This window comes from Bos grunniens, chromosome X (genome assembly GCF_055505025.1).
Source record: "Bos grunniens cultivar Pamir isolate PY7600 chromosome X, Bosgru_T2T1.0, whole genome shotgun sequence".
Taxonomy (NCBI): Eukaryota; Metazoa; Chordata; class Mammalia; order Artiodactyla; family Bovidae; genus Bos; species Bos grunniens.
Window position 1 is genome coordinate 139,267,977 of NC_141194.1, and position 25,970 is coordinate 139,293,946.

The window sequence follows — 25,970 nt, forward strand, 5'->3', positions numbered from 1 at the left end:
GACTGTGCTAGATAGCTTCTAAGATGCCCCCTCCCCATTCCCCAGCTCTTGGTACTCACTTCCTGTGTAATCTTCTCCCTCTTAGTATAAGCTGAAATTATTTACTGTCTTCTAACAAACAGGACATGACAGAGGTAAAGGGATGTCACTTCCTAGACTGGATTATAAAAAAAATGGTAATTCTGTCTTGGGAGCTTCCTCTCTCCCTCTCTCTCTGTTTACTCACCCTGAAGGAAGACCACTGCCATGTCGTGAGTTGACCTATAGGAGAGGCCCAGGATGGAACTGAGGTAGACATCCAGTGGAGACTTAAGCTCTCTGACCTGAACCCTCGAGCCCTGTGACTTGAGCCCTTGAGACTGTGAGGAACTGAGTCCTGGCAGCAACCATATGAGTGAGCTCTGAAGTAGATCCTCCCTCATTTGAGCCTTCAGATGAGGTTGCAACCCTGGCTGACAGTTTGATTGTGACCTCATAAAATACCTCGAACCAGAGGCACCTAGCTAAGCTAGGTACAAACTCCTGACCTACAGAAACTGAGAGATAATAAGTGTTTATTATTTTAAGCTCCTGAGTTTTGGGGTAATTATTAATATAGTAAAATATAACTAATAAAGAGAACCTCTCATATTTTTGCTGTTCTATGTGTGAGTGAATGAAGTCGCTCAGTCATGTCCGACTCTTTGCGACCCCATGGACTGTAGCCTATCAGGCTCCTCTGTTCATGGGATTTTCCAGGCAAGAGTGCTGGAGTGGGTTGCCATTTCCTTCTCCAGGGGATCTTCCCAACCCAGGGATCGAACCCAGGTCTTCCACATTGCAGGCAGTAAAATTCATTGTTTGATGTTCTGGTTATTCTCTGCTTTGCTATTAAGGAATTTGCCACTTTTTAGAGGATATTAACATTCACCAGTCCTCTAGAGTCTCTGGAGCCTTGCAAGGCTCTTCCAGTCATCTCCAGGAGGTATCCTGACAAGTAACAAGGAAATCTTGTTTGAGTACAGTAGTATAGTGAGGTCTATCCCAATCCTGACTCTGTCATTTATTAGCAAAGTAACCTTGGATGAGTTACTCTATGTTGCTATGTCTCAGTTGCCTCATCTGTTAAATAGGAATAATAATTATAGCTACTTCACTATGTTGATACAAGTCTTTGAAAGAGAACCTGGCATAAAGTAAGTGTCACATAAACATTGGCTATGTAAAATACTCTTGTCTGTTTTCACTCTTCCACTCCCATGAACCCATTAGACTCAGAACTGATTGAGAACAAGATGATACCTCATTCTTCCTATACCCCAATACCTAGCACAGGCTCTGACACAGAGTAGGAGCTCACAAAATGAGAGCTGAATGGAACTAAAGGTGAAATGGTATCTCTTACACACAGTGCTAAAGGTATAAGAATGTTGGTTAGAACACATCATTTTTCTTTTCTCTAAATCTGATTTGAGCCTATTTGGTTTTAAGATACTGCTTACTGAGCATAAGGTCTACCCAGTGAATTATAAAGACCTGGCTGTGTTTGTTCTTGAGCAGTTTGTTCCAGTTTGGAGCCCAGTCAGAAATCCCAGGGTGCCTGCTTAGGTGCTCAGCTCAGCTTCCGGCCCCAACAGCCAGGGCTGATGGTTCTATAATTGTATATACCTCACTTTTGGTAAGCCTATACTCCAGCCTAATGTTTTCCTCACATTACCTTTTTAATTCTCAAAACAACCCCATAACAATTATTTTCATTTTACAAATGAATGAACTAAGGTTCAGAAAAGTTAGCTGATATACTCAAGGTCACTTCCCTCATAGCTCAGTTGGTAAAGAATCTGCCTGCAGTGCAGGATACCTGGGTTTGATTCCTGGGTCAGGAAGATCCCCTGGAGAAGCAAATGGCAACCCACTCCAGTATTCTTGCCTGGAAAATTCCATGGACAGAGGAGCCTGGCAGGCTACAGTCCATGGGGTTGCAAGAGTCAGGCACAACTTAGCAACTAAATCACCATACTCATGGTCAGAGATCTGAACCTAAGTATTCTGACTTCAAAGCTTATTCCATGAGTCAGAAAACTTGGCCTATCTATTCCTTAATGCCTCTTTATAAGATCTATTGACCTCATAAATCGTGCCTACCTAGGATAGAATCCAGTAATGCAGAGTATAAATGATAGATCCAGTACCTCTAGAGACTGTTCTAGAAGTTTAATTGATTCTGGAATTGGGTCAGGAACCAAGGACCCTAAACAAGCAGAGACATGGCCCTATAAAAGTAATAAACTGATTCAGTGGGTTAACGATGGCTCCTAAGAATCTAGGGCTGGGCAATCACTGGTTCTACTCACACTAGTTCAGAAGTCAGGCCAGAGCAATGATATTGAATCTCAATGCTGCCTTTTACTAGCTGTGTGACTTTGGACAAATTACATAACATCTCTGATCTTCACATTTACCATCTATAAAATGATGATAATATTTACTACCTTGTATAGTTGTTATCAGGATTTCATAAGATAAACAATGCATAGAAAATGCTCATCACAATGCTTGACATTAAGCAATGACTTGGTAAATGATAGCAATAATAATAAGTGTAACAAGTATCTAATAATAATAAGCTATTAATATTATAATAAGTACACAGACCTTTGAAGTACTCCTATGAGATTTCTTAGCCTCAATTAAAAAAAAATGGAGGTAGATATTTTAGAGGAAGCAGGAGATGGGATGTGGGGTTTGGAGTCAGTTTCCTTGCATCTGCTCCTTTGCACTTAGTAGCTGTTGTGACCTTGAGCAACTTAACTACTTTGAATCTCATTATTCATCTGTCAAAATGGTCTATCAGTCAGTGTTCTCCAGAGAAACAGAACCGGTAGGATATATATATTTCAAGGAATCGGTTCACTTGATTGTGGGGGCTGGCACGCCGGAAATCTGTAGAACAGGCTGGCAGGCTAGAAATTCAGGCAGGAGTTGATGCTGCAGTTTTGAGGCAGAATTTTTTCTTCTCTGGAAAAGCTCAGTTTTGCTTTTAAGGCCTTCCAACTGGTTGGATGATGCACAGGCCTCCTTAAACTGTTTATGTTAACCACATCTAGAAAACACCTTTACAGTAACACCTAGATTAGCATCTGAGTGACTAGCTGGGTACTATAACCTAGTCAGGTTAACACATAAAACTAAGCATCACAAGTGAGTAATGAGAGAAGCTGTCTCATAGGCTTGTTGAAAGGTTTCAATGAAATAATCCATGTTGAGAAATCTGCACAATGCTTTGTGGCATAACCAGCACTCAAAACAGTATTATAGCAGTACAGCTTCTTTACACAGAGCTGTTGAAGGCAAGGACACTCAGCTGTGCTGCTGGGAGTGAGGGTAGAGTCTTGAGTTTCTGTGGGCCAATCTAATGTCTCATGGGATAGTGTCTTTGGTTATGAGGGCAAGTTCACTTGTAAATTCCTGGCTGAAAAAGCATATACAGACACTATCAATCTTCAGGCACAGAACAGGTGCCAATCCTGAAGTGTCTAGAACTGGCCTGAGTCACATTGGCCTCAGCTAATCCAGCCTCAGCTAATGATCCAGCTACTTGGCTGGGCTGGGAGAGAGCAGCAATGGAGGATGGCGTCTCCAAATCTATGCAGCAGTAACATCGGCAAAGGCAGGCTCAGGGATTCTGGTGTGCTAACCTGGTTCCAAATAGGAAAAGGAGTACGTCAAGGCTGTATATTGTCACCCTGCTTATTTAACTTATATGCAGAGTACATCATGAGAAACACTAGACTGGAAGAAACATAAGCTGGAATCAAGATTGCCGAGAGAAATATCAATAACCTCAGATATGCAGATGACACCACCCTTATGGCAGAGAGTGAAGAAGAACTAAAACGCCTCTTGATGAAAGTGAAAGTGGAGAGTGAAAAAGCTGGCTTAAAGCTCAACATTCAGAAAACAAAGATCATGGCATCCAGCCCCATCACTTCATGGGAAATAGATGGGGAAACAGTAGAAACAATGTCAGACTTTATTTTTTTGGGCTCCAAAATCACTGCAGATGGTGACTGCAGCCATGAAATTAAAAGACGCTTACTCCTTGGAAGGAAAGTTATGACCAACCTAAATAGCATATTGAAAAGCAGAGACATTACTTTGCCAACAAAGGTTCGTCTAGTCAAGGCTATGGTTTTTCCTGTGGTCATGTATGGATGTGAGAGTTGGCCTGTGAAGAAGGCTGAGCACTGAAGAATTGATGCTTTTGAAATGTGGTGTTGGAGAAGACTCCAGAGAGTCCCTTGGACTGCAAGGAGATCCAGCCAGTCCATTCTGAAGGAGATCAGCCCTGGGATTTCTTTGGAAGGAATGATGCTGAAGCTGAAACTCCAGTACTTCGGCCACCTCATGCAAAGAGTTGACTCATTGGAAAAGACTCTGATGCTGGGAGGGATTGGGGGCAGGAGGAGAAGGGGACGACAGAGGATGAGATGGCTGGATGGCATCACTGACTCAATGGATGTGAGTCTGAGTGAACTCCGGGAGTTGGTGATGGACAGAGAGGCCTGGTGTGCTGTGATTCATGGGGTCGTGAAGAGTCGGACATGACTGAGCGACTGAACTGAACCATCAGAGATGATGACCTCTGACAACCTTCCTGAAGCTATCTCCTTGGTCTGAGCCACCGTTCCCTCTCACCTGGACTAGACCAATAATCTTCTTACTGGCCTCCTGGCTCTCCCCCATGCCCTACTCAATCTACTTTCCATATTATATCCAGAATCATGGTGTTAAAATACGTCTCCTCCTATCAATTCTCAGCTCAAAAGCTGATGACTTCCCATCTCATTTTAGCAAAATCCAAAGTCCTCACAATGGACTGTAATTGGGCCTCTAGTTCCTTATCTCATCCTTTTGCTGTTCTCCCTTAGTTCACACCATTTTGGCCACAACAACCAGCTTGCTGTTCCTCAAACATTGGGTAGGCCAAAAAGTTCATTCAGGTTTTTCCAGGTTGGTTTTCAGTTCAGTCACTCAGTCATGTCTGACTCTTTGTGACCCCATGGACGGCAGCACCCCAGGCTTCCCTGTCCATCACCAACTCCCAGAGCTTCACCGATTCCCAGAGGCTGGTTTTGGCCAACCCCAATACATTAAGCACACATTCATGTAAAAAGGGGGGCAGTTATTGGAGCAAAAAATAAGACAGAACTTGATGATTGTAAAGCATAAACAAACAAAAATGGTTTTATTTTGGAGGAGTATCTGCAGCCAGGATCTCATACCAATTATGAGTTTCTTATATTCTCTCTGACTAGAGTACCAATTGACTCCAGAGGTTGGAAAAGCATTGCAACCGAAGCATGGGACTAAATGATCCCAGGAGAGAAGATTGGAGGGCTCTGTGTACAAGGAGTTGGATAAGTGGTTGTGTTGGTTAATTCACATCTTACCCTATTAGTCTGAGAACTGAGGCATCTTCCACAGGGTATCCATTTCCTATTTCAGATTATGACCTGTACTCTGGGTCCTTAGAATGCAGAAGGGATCTAGTGTATTAGAAGATCTGTACCTGAGAAAAGTTTATTTTCAGAGTCATTCTGTCCTTTTCTCTCCCTCTCCCCCTCCCCTATTCCATTAGATTTTTACATGTACATTACAACCAGTAGAACCTTAAATACCAGAGTGTTTTGTGTTTTTTTTTTGCAGACTTTTATAATTATGGCAATGGTGACTCACACAGTGAGAAAAATAGTCCATCCATTTTGGTAATACAGATATGGTGAGTTTGTGCTGACATTGTGGGTAGTCAGCAACTTTATGGCTTCCTGGAAATGTAGCCTCATTTGGTGATGGGAAATTCCTTTTTTCAAATAAAGGACAGTGTGCTATGAAAGTAGTTTCTGTCACCACCCATCAAAGCATGGCTCTCCAACCTAACCACGTCATTCAGAGGTGTGATATATTTGGGTATGGGTCCTAACCTCTAAAAACACTATTATAAAAGGATACTTGTATGCTTTGAGGGGAAATGGGCTTCCCATGGCCTCCTCTGTTATTTATGGGCTTTCAGTAGAAGAGGCGAGGATGTTGTCATGATGTTTTATGAGACTGGTTAGCTTTATAGTGTGAAACTTGAGCTATGCTTTGGGGACCAAAATAATACCTTCGCTTCCTCCTGCCAACCCACACCAGAGAAAAAAGGAAGAAAGAAAGAAAGAAAGAAAAAAAGAGGAAAAAATTACAACCTGAAACCAAACAAATTCGTGCCTGTGGTTTGGCCAGAAAGAGGATTTTTTTCAACAGAAATGATGATCCCAGTCAGAAGGCAGATGGGAAACTGGCAGCAAAGATCCAGATAGCAAAGCAATCATACGATTGAGACCAAGGAGAATAAGGACCCAAATATGAAGGAGAGAAAAAGATGTCTTTCCAAAGAGCTAGAATATGCCTGCTAACCACTGACCATGTTAATTTGGTCTTTGGAGTTTAATGCTAAGTCGCTTTGGTCATGTCTGACTCTTTGCAACCTCATAGACTGTAGCCTGCCAGCCTCCTCTGTCCATGGGATTTTCCAGGCAAGAATACTGGAGAAGGTTGCCATTTCCTACTCCAGAGGATCTTCCTGACCCAAGGACTGAACCTGTGTCTCTTTATGACTGCTGAACTGGCAGGCGGGCTCTTTGCCAGTAGCACCACCCTGTAAGGGGCTATACAAAAGGCATGCGTCTCTGTCTTCATTGCTACCACCAGGTGCTAAGGTTGAACAAACCTTGTCCAGATGGAAAGACTCAGGATTTTATCTTACTTTGGAGATTTAGAATTGGGATAACAACCTTTATACCATTTTCTTTGGCATTCATGGAACTCAGTTATCCTGAAAGTCAAGGGTTTCCTGACTGGTCCTCTCAGACTAAGAGCAGCATTGTAACAGACTGTTTTCTCTGGTTCCCTTGACTTGTGATTGGGTAGCTCACTGGCCCAGCACTGGCTGGGATGAAAGCTGTAGTTCTTTGGGGCTGAATTTAATACTAAGCAAGTAACTCTTGGAGTTCCTTCTCAGATTCCTCACATATAATTAGAGCCCTGAGAAGTCCAGAACTCATACTACAAATGGTCCTACTCAGTTCAGTGAAAAATTAGAGTTATAATTCCAAAAGCTTGTTCAGTTTAGTTCCATTATTTTATAGATATGAAAACTAAGGTTCAGAGAGAAAAAAATGATTTATCTAAGATCAACTAACTGGAAGTCTTCTGATTTCCAAGTGCAGTGTTCAGTATAGTATATATTAGAAAATGATGTTCTAAGGTCTATACTTGGAAGTTACATTTGGAGACAATTGTATAGGGTAGAAGAATCTGCTGAGCTCCTCTGGTTGAGAATGAAAGGATTGCTATAGCTCAACCACCAGAATACTTTGCCTGGTGATTTGGCCTCTTGGGTATTTGCCCAACCAAATTTAGAGAGTCATGTACTCTAGAAAATTCTGGAAGCTTCCCTGTGAATGTTGCTGTTTATAGTTGGTAAATTATGAATCGGTGTTTAAATTCTGGTACTGACCCCATGCTGTATGGTAGATCAAGGTGAAGAAATGGGATGTTTCTCGAATGGTTTCTAGTGGATGAGGTAAGACTGAATTAAGAACTAGGAAGGTTGATTTGCTTGAACAGAAGTAAATACATTCCTTATACTGATAGCAGACTATAAACATAAATGAATAGGATTTAATGAACCAGTTTTTACTTAGATCTCCTCTGTCACATGGTACTGCGCTCCTCAGAAGTATTCCAATCAAATGTAGTTGCTCAATGTGGCTCTGTTGTCCTGAATGTTAGCCTTTAGTTGGAATTTGGATTAGACCAGTGCTTTCAAAATGGGTCTTACCTGGTGTCTCATTGGTAAAGAATCTGACTGCCAATGCAGGAGACTTGGGTTTGATCCATGGATCAGGAAGATCCCTTGGAGGAGGAAATGTCAACCCAATCCAGGATTCTTGCCTCGGAAATCCCATGGACAGAGAAGCCTGGAGGGCTACAGTCCATGGGGTTGCAAAGTAAACATGTGTTTTCAAATCTTTTTAATCATTGGAATCACTGGATGGGGGTGGGAGGGTGTCTTTATTAAATTATAGCTAGAATTAAAATGCTTTTAGCATACTCATCCTTATGCCTTACCTCCAGGTGATTGGCATGACCTGGAAATCTGTATATTAACTAGCTTTCCATGTGATTCTGATGATGATCTAGATCTGGAAACTGTTGGAGCAAGCTGTTTCTCTTTGTCCAGCTCTGCCTGTAAACCATTCCTCTGTGAAAAACCCGTGGAACAACAGACATGCTCTGCTTCAGAAAACCAAGGCCTGCAGATGCATAAAGGAGGGATAATTGACATAGGCAGAAGAATTCTTGGTTTAAGGAGAAGGACTCATGGTGGCAAGCCATTAAATAAGAGGCTTTCCTACTGTTTTTAATTATTTATTTACAGAATTACATATAACTTGTTGCAGATAAACTAGAGAAGGAGGCAGAGAGCTTATGTTAGTGGATCATAGCACATTGAAGATCTAGGAGAGATGAATTTAAAACATTCCTGAAGTGATAGCAAATCCAAGGAGCAAATAGTGTTTGCTTGATAAAAATTTGATTTTCTCACGCTCATCCCCTGGATATTTTCACAGGCATGTTGATTTGGCTAGGTGAGATTTCACCTCTGCTGAGCTGAACCCAGCCACCAGTTGAAACATGTCTGGGAGGCAAAACCACTGAGTTTGTATTCCTCTCCATAATTCAGTTCAGTTCAGTCGCTCAGTCGTGTCCGACTCTTTGCGACCCCATGAATCGCAGCACACCAGGCCTCCCTGTCCATCACCAACTCCCAGAGTTCACTCAGACTCACATCCATCGAGTCAGTGATGCCACCCAACCATCTCATCCTCTGTCGTCCCCTTCTCCTCCTGCCCTCAGTCTTTCCTAGCATCAGGGTCTTTTCAAATGAGTCAACTCTTCGCATGAGGTGGCCAAAGTACTGGAGTTTCAGCCTCAGCATCAGTCCTTCCAATGAACACCCAGGACTGATCTCCTTTAGGATGGACTGGTTGGATCTCCTTGCAGTCCAAGGGACTCTCAAGAGTCTTTTCCAAAACCACATAATTAGCCACTCCTTTAACCATTTCTTCTCAGCCTTCCTGTAACTTGTGACAAAATAGGCATTCAAGTGCTCCTGAAATTCCCTCAACAATTGTGTGGAGTTCTAAAGTAATGAATCACCAGGGAGGGTCGGCTTTTAATTTGAGGTGTCGTGAACTGCTTTGAGAGAGTGCCGCTAGAAGAAGTACTGTTATACCAAGCTAAGGCCCTTGAGATAAAAGTCAGCAGGAGCCAGAAGGTCCTCCTCTTCACATGCAGGTTTGAACTGCTTCAATATGCCTGCTTACCTTGTTGATTCCATAGGTTTCACAAACACAGGTCCTGGGCCCTCAGGATTGGTAACCCCTGCTGGGGCACCCAACTCCTCTCTGCCTTCCTGGCCATGCCAGGTCCATTGTAACTGTCCCTTCTCAGTGAAAAGCCTAGTTCTTTCAGTCCTCTCCTTAGTGAGTTAAAAAAGTGGTGAGAGAAAAACACCAGTCTCGAGTGTTAATCAAGATAATCATAAGGCTTAGTATGATACCCTGATGCGTTTACAAAATAAGAATTAGAGGTGATGGGTCTTTATGGTGGCACTTCAAATTCTATGGTAGTGGGCCAGGAAGATATATTTGGGAATGAAGTTTGCATTTTTAAATTAATATTTAATAATAAACTTTTAATTTTAGAATAGTTTTAGGTATACAGAAAAGTTACAAGAGTATTTACAGAGCTTCCTTCCACTCCATACCATATTGTTAGCTGGTATATTTAAAGCATTCAAAATTAAATTAAGGATTTGTGTAGTTAGATTATAGCTATGATCTTTGCAACTGTTTTCTAGTAAGTTCATGTTTGCTATTTCTTTTTTAATCTCTTTTTCTGCTTTTCCTGGTTTTAATTATTTTATGTGGTTTCATTTCATCTCCTTTCTTACCATATCACTTATACTTCTTTTTTTAAACATTTAAAATTATATTAATGATTTATTAGTAATTATCAGCCATGGCCACAAGGAGATCGTTTTCCTGTCCTCACTGTGAGAACCTGGTGACTTCCTGGAGTGAAATCCCACATACACGTGAGGAGCTTTCCTAAGACTGCAGCCCCCAGGAGTTTCTCATTTTCAAGGTAGTTTGCATTTAGCCTTCAGAAATTTGTCAAAATGATCATTTAAATCTCCCTGTAAGCTTGTGGATTTCAGTGGTTTTTGTTCCAGGTACGTAAACTCAAGGACTATGTCACTCTGAATTTTACTGTGTGTCTAGATCATGGGTCCAAGAAAGGTTAATGACTTTTTTTTTTGGTCCAGCTTTTTATTGTTTCAAGGACAGGAGTGACAATTTCCAAGCTCTTTGCGTGATCTAACACCAGAACCCAAAGATTGCCTTTTTATGCCCCCAAATCATAGCCTCAACCTACCAGTGCACTCCATTACTTCTGTTCACTTTGAATAAGACTGATTCTGTTTCCAGTTTTTTAAGGAATCTCCACACTGTTTTCCATAGTGGCTGTACTAGTTTGCATTCCCACCAACAGTGTAAGAGGGTTCCCTTTCCTCCACACCCTCTCCAACATTTATTATTTGTAGGCTTTTGGATCGCAGCCATTCTGACTGGTGTGAAATGGTACCTCATAGTGGTCTTGATTTGCATTTCTCTGATAATGAGTGATGTTGAGCATCTTTTCATGTGTTTGTTAGCCATCTGTATGTCTTCTTTGGAGAAATGTCTATTTAGTTCTTTGGCCCATTTTTTGATTGGGTCATTTATTTTTCTGGAATTGAGCTGGAGGAGTTGCTTGTATATTTTTGAGATTAGTTGTTTGTCAGTTGCTTCATTTGCTATTATTTTCTCCCATTCTGAAGGCTGTCTTTTCACCTTGCTGATAGTTTCCTTTGATGTGCAGAAGCTTTTAAGGTTAATTAGGTCATTGCAGCACTGTTTATAATAGCCAGGACATGGAAGCAACCTAGATGTCCATCAGCAGATGAATGGATAAGAAAGCTGTGGTACATATACACAATGGAGTATTACTCAGCCATTAAAAAGAATACTTTTGAATCAGTTCTAATGAAGTGGATGAAACTGGAGCCTATTATACAGAGTGAAGTAAGCCAGAAGGAAAAACACCAATACAGTATACTAACGCATATATATGGAATTTAGAAAGATGATAACAATAACCCTGTGTACGAGACAGCAAAAGTGACGCTGATGTATGGAACAGTCTATGGAATCTGTGGGAGAGGGAGAGGGTGGGAAGATTTGGGAGAATGGCATTGAAACATGTAAAATATCATGTATGAAACGAGATGCCAGTCCAGGTTCAATGCATGATACTGGATGCTTGGGGCTGGTGCACTGGGACGACCCGGAGGGATGGTGTGGGGAGGGAGGAGGGAGGAGGGTTCAAGATGGGGAGCACGTGTATGCCTGTGATGGATTCATTTTGATGTTTGGCAAAACTAGTGCAGTTATGTAAAGTTTAAAAATAAGATAAAATTAAAAAAAAAAAAAGACTGATTCTGATGATTGTATCTCTGTGTATAGAATCGATTTATGCCCAAAATAAAAGAATGAAAGATAAGCACAGTGTCTGGTAGAGCATTAATTGGGTTGTTAACTGTAAGTACATCATTTTATTTTCATTAGCCAGGATCAGGTTAAGAATAGGTAGAATCCTAGACTCAACCTTTTAGTGATGAATATTTGCCTTTTTTTTTTTTTTTTTGCAATTAATGTAAGTAAATAGCTACCAAAAGGAGGCGGTAGTGAAACATATGTTTCTTTAGGATGATTGCTGAAATATATGTGAGTGGACATAATAGTAGTCACTAAACTTCACTGGTAGATGTGGGTGGGTCTGGGGAAGGTAGGTTTTCAGGACAAGATGTTCCCCTTTATGCTATGGGATTCCATCCTATATGGTGTCATCAGTGTTTCTGAAAATTTGATAAAAGACAAGGACCATTTTTTTTCCCAGAAAATGTACATTCTTGTATCCTTTTGTATGCCAATCCACATTGTCTAGATAGAATCTTCCTTTAGATTTTAATTATTTGAAGAACTCATAATGGCCTATGTTATCTTTAACCCACTTAGTTGCCCTATAGAGCAATCTCTCACATTTCTCCTGCCTCCACTGATGAGGGATCTTAGCCTTCTTGCTCAGAGAACTTCTGTCTAGATCAGAGATTGGCAGAATTTGGCTAGCCAGTTCTTTTCTTTTTAATGGTAAAGTTTTATTGGAATACTGCCACACTTTTTAAAAGAATTAATTACTTTATTTTAATTGGAAGATAATAACTTTACACTATTGTGGTGGTTTTTGCCATATATTGACACGAATCAGCCCAGAATACTGCCACACTTGTTTAGTATCTATGGCTGTTTTTTTTTTTTTTTTTTCTTACGGCTGCAGAGTTGAGTAGACATGGAAAAACCAGAATATTTACTATCTGATCCTTTACAGGAAAAGTTTGCTGAGCCTGTTCTAGATGAAAAAGTCCAGAGAAGTACAGCTGATAACAGTTAACAGATAAAAAGTTACCCTGCCCAAAGATGTTTACATTTTAACAGGGATCAAAAATACTTTTCAATAGCATGGATTGAATCTTGGGGAAGGAATTCTATGTTTCTGTGAGCAAATTCCTAGAATCAGGTCACTTACATGTGTGGTCAGCCATGCTAGTAAACAGAAAAGACTTTATCTGGCCAATTCCTATAATTCAAGAATTCCCAACCCATACCAAATAGGTTCACACAAAACTTCATGGTAAGTTTTATCTTTTAGTGTTATCTTGGGCTACCCTTCTTTGCCCCCTCAGCAACTGCTCTCAAAAAGCACGCCAGATTTCTGGAAAAAGAGAAGCTCTGAGGCTCTTCTCCTTAGGGTCTCAATATGGTGCCTTCCTAGTACAAATACTAGTCTTCTAGTGCTCTTTGCTTAGAAGAGCAGAGTAAGCAGCTGTAAACAGCTTTTTCTGCAAACATTAATGTTCAGTGGGCCAGCAGAGGAACAAACACAGAGTTCACACAATGGCATTTCTCTGCAGTTTAAAATTTACACAAGCTTCTCACTAGTTTGAAAGGCTAAAGAAGCCAGTTGTGCTAATATCCATGTGAAGGGTCTATCAGGGAAGAGTCTCTGACTGAGAAAGCTTTGAATGCAGGGTCCAGTTGGCCAGCCAGTGGTGCTGAGCACTCAGGCTTACTTGTCCTCTTTGTCTTTTTCAAGGTTCCAGGCCAGCCTCACTCAGGATTGGTTCTTACCTGAGGTGAAAGATATAAAGACAATTTATGGTTGTTCTTTTGTTGTTTGTGCTACTTTCCCCCCTAGATTCTCCTATTTTTCCCCTTGTGCCTCACCTTACTTTACTCCAGCCTTTACTTATTCCCTGTGGACTTACTGTGTACTGTTTGCCTGGCCATTTTCCCAAATATTTTTATCCTCTTTGTGTGGAGATAACATGCTGTGGTAGAAGGACTTTGGATTTAGAGAGAACTCATTTATTAGCTAGTATCACCAACGCAAGCCTTGATGAGTCTCAGTTTCTTCATCTGTAACATGAGAATGCAATACTGGTTATTAAGAAGATTCCTTGAGGTAATTTGTTAAAACTCTTAGCACAGCACCTGCTACATTGTAGACACTCAGTAACACCAGTCTTCTTCACTAGTGTCACATTCTTCTCAACAGGAGATTCTTTCTGTGCCTTACTTGGCCTCTGATTCATTTTTGTCCAGGCCCTTGTGACTTGTAGATGCTCTGCCTCCCTGGGCTCACAGTCTTGCTCTCCTTTGTTTCTTTGTCTGACGGAGCAGACCAACTGACTTTTATTGGATGGCTCACCATAATTCCCAGGGACCTGGAAAGCCAGTACCCAATAATACCCCCTCCAGTCATTTAGAAGTCTGGTACAATCATTATGTGGTGATTTGCACGTAAATGGTGCTGTGTTTTATTTAGCCATGACAGAAAAAACTGTAAACAACAGCGTCTGCATGAATATGCATGTTGCTTAATGACACAATTATTTAATTTGCTCCTTTGCCAAGACTCACCTCACAGATGGTTCTAGGAAGGCCCTAGGAATTACACTCAAATTACCAAATACTCATTCTTTTTTTGCCAACTCATTCAGTCTTTCAAGATTTGTTAGACCTGAAAGACTTAGGGGCATATATAAGCAAATAGAGCTACCTCATATTGATTCATCTTTTAAATAAACGGTTGACGAGCTAAACTGTTCCAAATACCATGGGCTGGAAATCAGAAACATCCATATCATAGCCTCGTGTTGTTACATGTCTTATGTGATTTCCTCTCCCTACAATGATTGTCCCTCTCTCTACCCCCACATCCCACCTATACTATTGACCTAGGCTCCAGTTTTCACTTCCCTTTCTCACTTTGTTCCATGTTAGATAGAATTGTTGATCATAAGTCTTTAATCCCTTATAGTGGTAACATAGAGTCACATCTTTGCAAGGACTTAGAACTCTGGTCCTGACACGTCACCTGGGGATGATTAGTATTTCTTTTGATGGCCAAAGGAAAGTGGAAAGACCCTTTACTTTCTCAACCATCCACAAAAAATCTTTTTCATTGCTCTCTATCTTTCCTGAAATATTCATTAGTAATTAACAAATCTTCTAACTGGAGACAGTGAAAGACTTAAAATGCATGCGTGCTACATGAAGGGGAAAACACATCAAACAGTCAATCAGATGGACTTTGAACTAGGAATTTAAGCATATTTTGTGTGTCAGGCTCTGAACTAGATATTCTCCCGTTGCTGTATTCCTTCTTTGAATCCTTGTAAGGACTCTGTAAGATAAATTTTATTATTTCCCACCCCCTCACCTTACATATGAAGCAACTGAAACCCAAAGAGGTTCAAGTTATGTGCTCAAAGTTGCAGCTGTTTAGTAGTACATCTATGACTGACTGTCAAGCTAAGCAAAGAGGCAAGTCCTTGAGGAGAGATTTAGTGTGGAAATGGAAGACATCCTGAAAATATACTTCCTGTGTTGCCACACAGTGTCAGGTCTTTCTATACCTCCTCTCTCTCAACTTTCAGATTTTATGAGAATGTATGTCTTATTTTGTTCCCCTATTGCTTAGCCCCAGGATAGAGGGAATTCAGATGGTGGTCAGATTTTCCAAGCAGTTGTGGAGAAAATGCCATTCTAGTATGCAGACCTGCCTTCTACCTCTCTTTTACCTTTACCGTATGTCTCTGTAGTTCTGTGAGGAGTGGAACAACCCCCAAGTGGGAAGCCATTTAGAACTACATCAACATAGACTCATCAAGTTTGGCTACTTTTCCAGGAACCTGAGATGGTACTTGGCATTCTTCTGTATCAGGTATTTCCAAAGAAAGGTCACTCCTCAGGCTGAGTGTAATGGTCTAGCTTTCAAACTGCTCAGAGGAGAAAGTGAAGTCACTCTGTCATGTGTGACTCTTTGCGACCCCATGGACCCCTACCAGGCTCCTCTGTCCATGGGATTTTCCAGGCAAGAGTACTGGAATGGGTTGCCATTTCCTTCTCCAAGGGATCTTCCTGACCCAGGGATTAAACCCAGGTCTCCTGCATTGCAGGCAGACGCTTTACCATTTGAGCCACCAGGGAAGCCCATGCCGCTCAGTCCACCTCAGACTCCTGCAACAGTCCACCATCTCCTACCCTTTGTAGACTTTGAACAGTGAGTAGAGACTGTTTTAGTGAAAAATTTAATCTAAGCCCTAGCCCCCAAATAGCAATTTGGGGGGAATTTAAGTTTTGAAAGTACTCTCAAGATAAAAAATTTGAGGGCTTCATTGTCCTCCACAATTTAGGATCTGTGGCATCAGGCCCAAGCCAAAACATTTTTCCTTCCCCCAAACTAGAAACTTCAACCAAACTGTGAACTTGCTAAGTAAAGTAAAACATGCTCTTCTTTTAAAGACTAAGTTTTACCTCAAAATTATTTTATAATATAAGTAATTTTTAAAAATCTAAGTGCTTATCAGGACACACTTTATCAACCATTTTTTCAAGTACCACTTTGGTTCTACTGTAGTGTTCTCCCAACTAACTCTGGGCTGAATGTGGCTTGTATATGCCTAAGAGATCTGCTTCAGCAGAGTCAGATTCCCTTCTTCATCAGTATCACCACCACCATTTAACAAGTGGAAAGGTAACTTATGTTTGTTGAAAATCTATGACATATTGAGAGCTGTGTTACTTTGTAAACATCATTTCTAATGCTATATACATGATATATATGATGTCTAACTCTCAAGATAAGCTTCTTGAAGTGGAAACTATTATTCTCATCTAACAAGGAAATTGAAGCTCATAGAAATTAAATGTTTTCACCATGATAACCTAACTACTAAGTGACAGAACTGGGAATTTTTAAAAAACAACTTTGCATATTATAAAATGTATGATATACCCATTTTAAGTCTACAATTCAATAATTATTAGTAAGTGTGCAAAATTGTGCATATATTACCATAATCCAATTTTAGAATATTTTTATTACTCTAAAAAGATCCCTCATACTCATTTGAAGTCATTCCCCAATCCCACCCACTACTCAGCAACTACTGATCTACTTTCTGTCTCTATAGAGAAAAGAAAATAATAAAGATTAGATCAAATTTAAATGAAATTTATAATAAAAACAATAGAAAAATCAACAAGCCTCAAAGTTGGTTCTTTAAAAAGATTAACAAAATTGAAAAAACTTTAGCTAGATTCACTAAGAAAAAGTACAATACTCACATTATTAATATCAGGAAGGAATGTGGGGTCATTTCTACTGCTCTTGTAGAAATAAAATGATTATAAGACAATACTAGGAATAATTGTATGCCAACAAATTTGATAACCTCAATGAAGTGGAAAATTTTCTTATGACACACAAACTACCAAAACTGACATAAGTAGAAATCTGAATAGCATGATCACAAGTAAAGAGATTGAGTTAGTGATAAAAAACCTCCCAACAATAATAACAACAAAGCCCAGGACCAGATGGCTTTACTGCTGAATTCCACCGAATGTTTAAAGAATTAACATCAATCATTCACAGACTCTCCAAAAACACAGAAAAAGGAACATTTTTAAACTAATTCTATGAGGCCAATATTATTCTGATACCAAATCCAGACAAAGATATTATGAGAAAAGAAAACTATAGAGCAATCTCTCTCCTGGATATGAATGCACAAATTTTCAACAAAATACTAGAAAACCAAATCTTAAGAATTACCTACCATGACCAAATAAAATTTATGCTAAATCTCTATTCTAAAAGTGCAAGGTGGGTTCAACATATAAAGTTCAATCAATATAATGCACTATATTGACAGAATGAAGGAAAAACACAACATGAGTATCTCATTAGATGCAGAAAAATCACTTGACAAAATCCAGTATCTCTTGATAATAAACCCAGTAAACTAGGAATAGAAGGGAACGTCCTTAAAATGATAAAAAGCATCTATGAAATATCCACAATTAACATCATACATAGTGGAAAAAGACGGAAAGCCTTCCTGTTAATATCTGATTGTACCATGTGTATTCAACATTGTACTAGAAGTTCTAGCCAGGGCAGTTAGGCAAGAGAAAGAAAGAAAAGGCATCCAGATCAGAAATGAAGTAAAACTATGTCTATTTGCAGTTGTTATGAACTTTTATATAGAAAATCTTAATGAAACCACACAAAAAAACTTTTAGTTAATAAGTTCAGCATGATTGCATCTAAAAGAATAAAATACTTAGGAATTACTTCAATGAGGTATGTGCAAGACTGAAATATTGAAAACTACAAAACAACCATTCATGGATAGGAAGATGGCAACACTCTTCAAATTTATCTATAGGTTCAGTGCAATCCCTGTGAAATTTTCTATTGCCTTTTTTGTACATAAATTGAGAAGTTTATCCTAAAATCCATACAAATCTTGGGATACAAAACTGTAAAAGCAATCATAAGAGAAAAGAACAAAGTGAGAGGATTCACATTTCTCAACTTCAATAATTAATATAGTAATCACAACTCTGTGGTCCTGGCATAAGATAAATATAATGGAATAGAATTGAGAAGTCAGAAATAAACTCATACATGGATAGTCAACTGATCTTTGACAAGACCTTCAAACCATACAGGGGAGTAAGAATAGGCTTTTCAGTAAATGGTCCTGGGAAAACTGGGTGGTGTTGGTGGTTTAGTCACTAAGTCATGTCCGACTCTTGCAACCCCATGGACTGTAGCCTGCCAGGCTCCTCTGTCCACGGGATTCTCCAGGCAAGAATATTGGAGTGGGTTGCCATTTCCTTCTCCAGGGAAAACTGGATATCCATATACAAAACAATGAATTTAGAATCCTGTAATATACCATATAAAAATGAACTCAAACTGGGTCAAAAATCTAACCAATACAATATTGTAAAGTAATTAACCTCCAATTAAAATAAATAAATTTATATAAAAAAAACTCTTGGGAAGAAATATAGGTATGAATCTCCATGAGTTTTTATTAGTCAATATTTTCTTAAACATGGCACCAAAAGCACAAGCAGCTAAAGAGAAATACATAAATATGACTTCACCAAAATTTAAAAAAAAGAATTGTACATCAAAGGACAGTATCAAGATAATAAAAAGGCAACTGGCAGAATGAAAATCATGTATCTGATAAGGATCTAGTATCCACAATATACAAAGAACTCAACAAAAAGATAAATCCAGTTTTAATGGAGAAAACAATTGAATAGCTGCATCTCCAAAGAAGGTATGCTGCTGCTAAGTCACTTCAGTCATGTCCGACTCTGTGCGACCCCATAGACAGCAGCCCACCAGGCTCCCCCATCCCTGGGATTCTCCAGACAAGAACACTGGAGTGGGTTGCCATTTCTTTCTCCAATGCATGCAAGTGAAAAGTGAAAGGGAAGTCGCTCAGTCGTGTCTGACTCTTAGCGACCCCATGGACTACATACAGCCTACCAGGCTCCCACGTCCATGGGATTTCCCAGGCAAGAGTACTGGAGTGGGGTGCCATTGCCTTCTCTGCCAAAGTGAGATATGAATTCACACTAAGGTGGCCAGATTTTTTTTTTTTAAAAAGGAAAATAACAGGTTTTGGTGAGGATGTGGAGAGATTGGAACCCTCACACATTGCTGGTGGGAATGTAAATTAGTGAGGGCATTATGGAAAACAGTGTAGTAGTTCCTCAAAATGTTAAATATAGAATTGCCATGTGGCTCAGAAATTCTGCACCTAGGCATATACCTATAGAATTGAAAACATGTTCAAACAAAAACCTGTATATGAATGGTCACAGCAGAATTATTCATAATAGCCCAAAATATAAATGATCCAATTATTTATACATGTAATCCATTTGATGGACTGTTTATTCAGCCATAAAAGAGTGAAGTCCTAATACATGCCACAACATTAGTGAACCTTTGAAAACATGCTGAATAAAATAAGTCAGACACAAAAATCACATATGTGCTATGTGCTATTTATAAACGAAGATCATGGCATCTGGTCCCATCACTTCATGGGAAATATATGGGAAACAGTGGAAACAGTGTCAGACTTTATTTTTTTGGGCTCCAAAATCACTGCAGATGGTGACTGCAGCCATGAAATGAAAAGACGCTTACTCCTTGGAAGGAAGGTTATGACCAACCTAGATAGCATATTGAAAAACAGAGACACTACTTTGCCAACAAAGGTCCATCTAGTCAAGGCTATGGTTTTTCCAGGAGTCATGTATGCTTGTGAGAGTTGGACTGTGAAGAAAGCTGAGCGCCGAAGAATTGATGCTTTTGAACTGTGGTGTTGGAGAAGACTCTTGAGAATCCCTTGGACTGCAAGGAGATCCAACCAGTCTATTCTAAAGGAGATCAGCCCTGGGTGTTCTTTGGAAGGAATGATGCTAAAGCTGAAACTCCAGTGCTTTGGCCACCTCATGCGAAGAGTTGACTCATTGGAAAAGACTGATGCTGGGAGCGATTGGGGGCAAGAGGAGAAGGGGACAACAGAGGATGAGATGGCTGGATGGCATCACTGACTCGATGGACGTGAGTCTGAGTGAACTCCAGGAGTTGGTGATGGACAGGGAGGCCTGGCGTGCTGCGATTCATGGGGTCGCAAAGAATCGGACATGACTGAGCGACTGAACTGAACTAAACTGAAAATTCATATGCTGAAATCCTAACCTCCAAAATGATGCCATTAGGACGTGGGGCCTTTGGGAGATGCTTACATCATGAGGGTGGGACTCTGCTGAATGGGATTAATGCTTTATAAGAGGCTCCAGAGGGACCCCTGGTCACTTTCCTCATGTGAGGACACAGCGAAAGGTGCTGCCTATGAGCCAGGAAGAGGGATCTCATCAGAATGTGACCTTGGTTGCACCTTGATCTTGGATTTGCTAGTCCCCAGACCTTTTAGAGGTACATGTTTGTTGTTTATAAGCTACCAAGTCTGTGGTACTTTGGTATAGCAGCTTGAATGGACTAAGGCAGCATGATTCCATTTATATATAATATTCAGAATGGGTAAATCCATAGAGATGGAAAGCAAGTTAGTGGTTACCAGGGTTTGAGTGGGTGGAAAATTAAAAGCGAGAGCTTAATGGGTACAAAGTTTCTTTATAGGGTAATGAAAATGGTCTGAAATTGGATCTTGGTGGTGGTTGCACAATATTTTGAATATACTTAAAACACTGTGTTGTACACTTTAAAGTGATGAATTTTATGTGAATTTTATCTCAAGATTAAAAATGTTTAGAAAACCCTTTAGTTTTGGAAACTCCAACCTATTACCTCAAGAACAAGTTCAAGCCTGTAGCAGGGAGGGGTTCCATGAGCAGAGGATGAAGATCAGATGATGATGGCCTTGCCAGCTATGATGGGGGCCACTTGGAGGGACTTTTTAGTTTACATTACAAACGCTAGTGGGCCATAAAGAGAGTGAGATGCAGGAGTATTGGAATGATCACATTGTGGCCATCTCTGAGTAATTGGTTGTGAAGCCCTGTAGGTTGCCCTGACTGAATAGATTCCATAGTTGTCACCCACTGTGTGTGGGCTGCTATAACTAAGTGTTGTAGACTGGCTGGCTTATAAACAACAGAAATTTATTTTTCACAGTTCTGGAAGCTGGAAATCCAAAATCAGGGTGCCAGCATCGAGTTTGGTGAGAACCTTCTTCTAGGTTAAAGACTTCTGACTGACTGTTTCGGACAGCCGAAGGAAGAAGCAAGCTTTACTGAGACTCTTAAAAGGACATTAATCCCATTCATGAAGGCTCCACTTTCATGAGTTCATCTAATTCTGATCACCTCCCCAAATGTGAAAGTGAAAGTTACTTGCTCGATAGTGTTTGACTCTTTGTGACACATGGACTGCAGCCCGCCAGGCTCCTCTGTTCATGGGATTCTCCAGGCAGGAATACTGGAGTAGGTAGCCATGCTCTCCTCCAGGGGATCTTCCCAACCCAGGGATTGAACCCAGGTCTTCCGCATCACAGGCAGGCTCTTTACCATCCGAGCCACCAGGGAAGCCCCACCTCTCAAAGGCCCCACCTTCTAATGCCATCATATTGTGAGGTAGGGTTTTAATATATAAATTTTGGGGTACACATTCAGTCCTTAACACTCACATATAAATCACTCCAGTCTAAAGGAAATACTTGTTGTTTAGTTGCTCAGATGTGTCTGACTCTTCTGCAACCCCATGGACTATAGCCCTCCAGGCTCCTCTGTCCATGGGATTTCCCAGGTAAGAATACTGGAGTGGCTTGCCATTTCCTTCTCCAGGGGATTTTCCTGACCCAGGGATTGAACCTGTGTTTCCTGCATTGCAGGCAGATTCTTTACCCCTGGGAAGCCAAAGGAAATACTTACACCTGAATTATTTTATGAGCTAAGATATCTCTATGGGCAGTTAGATTTATTCAATCTAGTCACTAAATATTTCTCAGATACCTCATGTATTTGTTGAGCATTAACTGTGTGCTTGACCACTGTACACAAACATTATATTCTTAATATATATTAACTCAATCCATTTAAACCATTAAGTAAATTTTAACATTCCCGTTTTACAGACGGGGAGACTACAATGGAGAAAGGTTAAATAACTTGCCTAAGACTACACAGTGACTATGTGGCAGATCTGTGATATGAACTTGGATCTGTATGACCCCATACCTCCCACTCTTTAACACTGTACTATAATGGAAGGTTGGAGAAGGCAATGGCACCCCACTCCAGTACTCTTGCCTGGAAAATCCCATGGACGGAGGAGCCTGGTAGGCTGCAGCCCATGGGGTTGCGAAGAGTCGGACACGACTGAGCGACTTCACTTTCACTTTTCACTTTCATGCATTGGAGAAGGAAATGGCAATCCACTCCAGTGTTCTTGCCTGGAGAATCCCAGGGACGGGGGAGCCTGGTGGGCTGCCGTCTCTGGGGACATGACTGAAATGACTTAGCAGCAGCATAATGTAAGGTCGCTCATACTAGGGGAGTGGAGGGTGTGAACATTGGAGAGAAAGAAGTCTAGCATGAATTCTGACTGTCATTACAGACAAATTGGTTAAATTTCTCACAATTCAGATAATTGTTTAGATTTAATGAAAACAGGGACAGAGCTAACCTATTTTCTCTCTTTCAATGTTACAAAAATAAAATCTTTTATCTTTTATCATTTTCACAAATTCACTGTGCAATAAATTGGGCCTGTTGAAATCTCATAATATTGTTGGGATGGTGTAGGCAATTACAGTATGTGTTCCAGTTTGTTTATTTGTTAGCTGTGAAAACCTGTTGATCATGCATTAAATTGAGGTGGATCCATAGCTTCTGACTTTAAAAAAGGGACATATTGTAAATGTGGTTGTTGACAGGATGACAGAGTTTTAAGCTTTCACAATTAAAAAATGTCTACACATTCTGCGTAACATCCAATAATTAAATGTCTGGCAAGTGTCATTAAACAAAATTAACATACTAAAGGTGTTGGTTTGTAAATAATCAGGACAAGAAGACTGGATGATTGTATACACAACTGTGTTTACTTGAACAACTGCTAGTGGCTTAATGATAAAGCAACCATCATTTCATTTACTCTCTTTTCAAAATTCTAAAATATATCTAACTTACTATTCTATAATACAGCATTGTATGTATTTGCTGTTCTGCAAATAAATATGAATGCAGAGAGATAAGTTAGGATTAGATTATTTAACTGTCTGTGTATTTAACCTTATAAACTTTAATCCATGTCACCTCTTTCAAGATCCATACCAGAACATGCCTTCTCTTAGATAACTTCCCTTGCTACACTGCCATGCTTGGAACATACTTTTCACACCTATCATGCTATTTATAGAGTAGTACATTGCTTAAACTTAATACTGTTTTTAAACAATTTTTCTTGCTGTTTTAGGAATATTCATTTTCTCTCTCACTACTCACAAGATCCCCATCTCATTGATTTTTTTATAATCACAGAATGTTTAATGATAATTCCTTAAAAATTTTTTCTTTTTACTTATTATTTTTTTTTTTACTAATGATAATTCTTTACACATAGTAGGTGGTCAGTAAATATTCCTGGAATTGCAGTCTGCATTTCCAAGTTGCTAAGCTCATTTAATGTTAAACTATTAAAGGCCGTGGGTCTGGAAATTTTGAGCACGACTTCCAGTGGTGCCTGAGAAGTCTGGGAATTGTTTTTGTTACCGGGAAAGAAATAACAGTTCTTTATTTTTCCCCAAGTGATTAAGCAAGTACTTTAAGCACAGCCTTTCCAGCCTAAAAAGAGTCAGATCTCCTCTCCCCAACTACCAGGGTGTTTCTCACATCTTTGTTGTAGAAGGCCTTAATTCTTCTTTGTAGCTTTTTTTAGACTTGTGCAAAAAGTAATATATCTCAGGAGAGAAATCTCAGAAAGTCGTACCTAGTTTATCTGGCATCTTTCACCCTGAGACCACTCCAGGTAGAGGTAGCTCCTCATCATCTGCACAGAGGGAAGGGGGGTTCTACTTCTGGCACAACAGTTAGAAGTTCTTTTGACCTGCTCCTCGGAGAAACTGGTGGATACTACTTTTTAAAAATGTAAGGATTCTGGAAATCATTCTAAGGACATACTGCAAATGAACAAACGTGTTCTAAAATTGCGGTGATGGTGGCACAACTCTGAATATACTGAAAATCGTTGAATAGTACACGTTTAGGTGTGAATTGAATTGCTTGTGAATTATATGTCAACAAAGTCTTAAAAAAATTAAGAAAGAAGGAAGTGAAAGTCAGTCAGTTGTGTCTGACTCTTTGCAACCCCATGGACTATATACAGTCCATGGAATTCTCAAGGCCAGAATACTGGAGTGGGTAGCCTTTCCCTTCTCCAGGGGATCTTCCCAACCCAGGGATCAAACCCAGGTCTCCTACATTGCAAGTGTATACTTTACCAGCTGAGCCACCAGGGAAGCCCAAACTTCATATTTGGGCTTATGAATAAATGTACAGTGCTCATATTTGGCCATGAAGAAAGAAGGAAACCAAACTTCATATTCTGTCTCCCAGAGTGCACCCAGAATAGTTTGCATGATACAAAGGAGAATGTAAAAGTTATCTATTTCTTTAGAATACATTTCCCCAAACTTAGCTGCTTAAAAAAGCAAAGATTTCTTAACTCTCAGATTCTGAGGGCAGGAAACCTGGGCAGAGCCTAGCTGGATACTTCTCAATCCAGGTCTCATGAGAATCTAGCCAAGTCATTGGTGAAAGCAGTAGCAGTCAAAGCAAGTCTTAGCTTGGAGAATTTGCTTTGCTTAGCTGGAGAACTTGCTTCTAATCACACTCATGTAACTGTACTGGACTGAGAAGATCACCTTCCATCTCATTCATGTCATGGTTGACAGGCTTTGGTTCCTTGTTACATGGATCTGAGTGTTATTGAAACATAGCAACTGATGGTGATGAGAGAGGGAGATGGGGAGAGAGGGAGGGGAAGGGGAAGGGAGGGAGAAGGAGAGACATGAGGGACAGAGAGCTTCCTAGAGAGTGTCTAAGATGGAAGCCATGGTCCTTTTGTAGCCTTCCCTTGTGGCTCAGCTGGTAAAGAATCTGCTTGCAATGTGGGAGACCTGGGTTTGATTCCTGGGTTGGGAAGATCCCCCGGAGAAAGGAAAGGCAACCTACTCCAGTATTCTGGCCTAGAGAATTCCATGGACTGTATAGTCCATGGGGTGGCTAAGAGTTGGACATGACTGAGCGACTTTCACTTCACTTTGAAAGTAGACTCTCATGACTTCAGCTATATTCTACTAGTTACAAAGAGACAATCATTTCCCCCCACACTCAAGGGCAGGGAATCCCACAAGAATGTGAATACCAGGAGTTAGGGATTATTGGGGGCCATCTCAGAGGCTGCCAGCCACAGAGAATATTTCCCAGACTACATATTCTATCTTCTCTTTTCTGACTGTTTGTGGAGGATAATACATTTGCAGAAAAAGCCAAGAGTAAATATGTGACTAGGCTTGTACAGGAAACTATGGTAGCATTGAGGAGGTACTTTAATTCAGTGCTAGGAGAGACCTTCATGTGTAGTCAAAGAATTGGTCTTAGAATATGTGATATCTGTTGTTTGTTTTGAGGTGAAGAGATGCTCTGGCAAAGAGTCCGACATGACTGAGCCACTGAACTGAACTGAACTGATGCTCTGGCTAGAAGATACAGTATAGGAGGGAGAAAGGCATAGAGATACTACATCTTTAAGAACAGCAGGCAGTTGAGTAAAATTGGAAAAGAGGGTATGCACACACATGTTTGTGT

General features: G+C 40.2%; 1 long non-coding RNA gene across 6 annotated transcripts in view; it reads left to right on the forward strand.

The window, feature by feature from the left end:
* LOC147341492 (uncharacterized) overlaps positions 1-25,970 on the forward strand; it is a 184,851-nt gene that overhangs the window by 60,614 nt on the left and 98,267 nt on the right. For 2 of the 6 annotated variants that reach the window (XR_015159833.1, XR_015159829.1), the window contains exon 4: positions 5,298-5,608. The exons of 2 other annotated variants lie outside the window; for them this stretch is intronic. This is a non-coding gene — a long non-coding RNA (uncharacterized LOC147341492). Of the gene's footprint in view, positions 1-5,297; positions 5,609-5,688; positions 5,762-25,970 lie in introns of those variants that run through there. 2 more of the 6 variants (XR_015159830.1, XR_015159825.1) reach the window with 1 other exon arrangement.